This window comes from Elgaria multicarinata, chromosome 21 (assembly GCF_023053635.1).
Source record: "Elgaria multicarinata webbii isolate HBS135686 ecotype San Diego chromosome 21, rElgMul1.1.pri, whole genome shotgun sequence".
NCBI lineage: Eukaryota > Metazoa > Chordata > Lepidosauria > Squamata > Anguidae > Elgaria > Elgaria multicarinata.
The window spans coordinates 6549-7500 of record NC_086191.1 but is presented as its reverse complement, the minus strand read 5'-3'; the positions used below and the strand labels follow the sequence as shown (position 1 = coordinate 7500).

General features: G+C 47.5%; 1 pseudogene; it reads right to left on the bottom strand.

Annotated features, from left to right (window-relative positions):
• Positions 1 to 573: 573 nt before the first annotated feature.
• Positions 574 to 642, bottom strand: LOC134412435 (U6 spliceosomal RNA; annotated as a pseudogene).
• Positions 643 to 952: the final 310 nt, after the last annotated feature.

Below are 952 nucleotides of genomic sequence, written 5' to 3'. Positions count from 1 at the left end.
CATATAGAGAAAGCTCTAAAAGTTACCCCAAAACGACGTTCAGATACCCATTCCGGGAAAAACTCGAATTGCGCAAAACGGGCCGTAACGGCAGCTTCCCAATGAGATAAGTGAACCAAACTATCCAGATGCACATGACAAGTTGGGACAAATATAGAAAGCTCCAAAAGTTACCACGAAACCACGTTCAGATACCCATTCTGGGGAAAAACGCGTATTGCGCAATTGGGCTGTAATGGCAACTTCCCAATGAGGTAAGTGAACCGAACTAACCAGATGCACATGACAAGGTAGGACAAATATAGAAAGCTCCAAAATTTGCCCCCAAACCACGTTCAGATACCCTTTCCGGCAGAAAACGTGTATTGCGAAAATGGGCCGTAACGGCACCTTCCCAATGAGGTAAGTGAACAAAACTATCCAGATGCACATAACAAGGTGGGGCAAATATATAAAGCTCCATTAGTTGCCCCGAAACGACGTTCAGAGACCCATTCCGGTAAAACCTCGTATTGCGCAAAACGGGCCGTAAAGTCAGCTTCCCAATGAGATAAGTGAACCAAACTCACCAGATGCGCAGGGGCCATGCTAATCTTCTCTGTATCGTTCCAATTTTAGTATATGTGCTGCCGAAGCGAGCACAACCCTAACCCTAACCCTAACCCTAACCCTAACCCTAACCCTAACCCTAACCCTAACCCTAACCCTAACCGTAACCCTAACCCGGAACCTAACCCTAACCCTAACCCTAACCCTAACCCTGACCCTAACCCTAACCCTAACCCTAACCCTAACTATGACCCTAACCCTAACCCTAACCCTAACCCTAACCCTAACCCTAACCCGGAACATAACCCGGAACCTAACCCGGAACTTAATCTGAAACCTAACCCTAACCCTAACCCTAACCCGGAACCTAACCCTAACCCGGAACCTAACCCGGAACCTAACC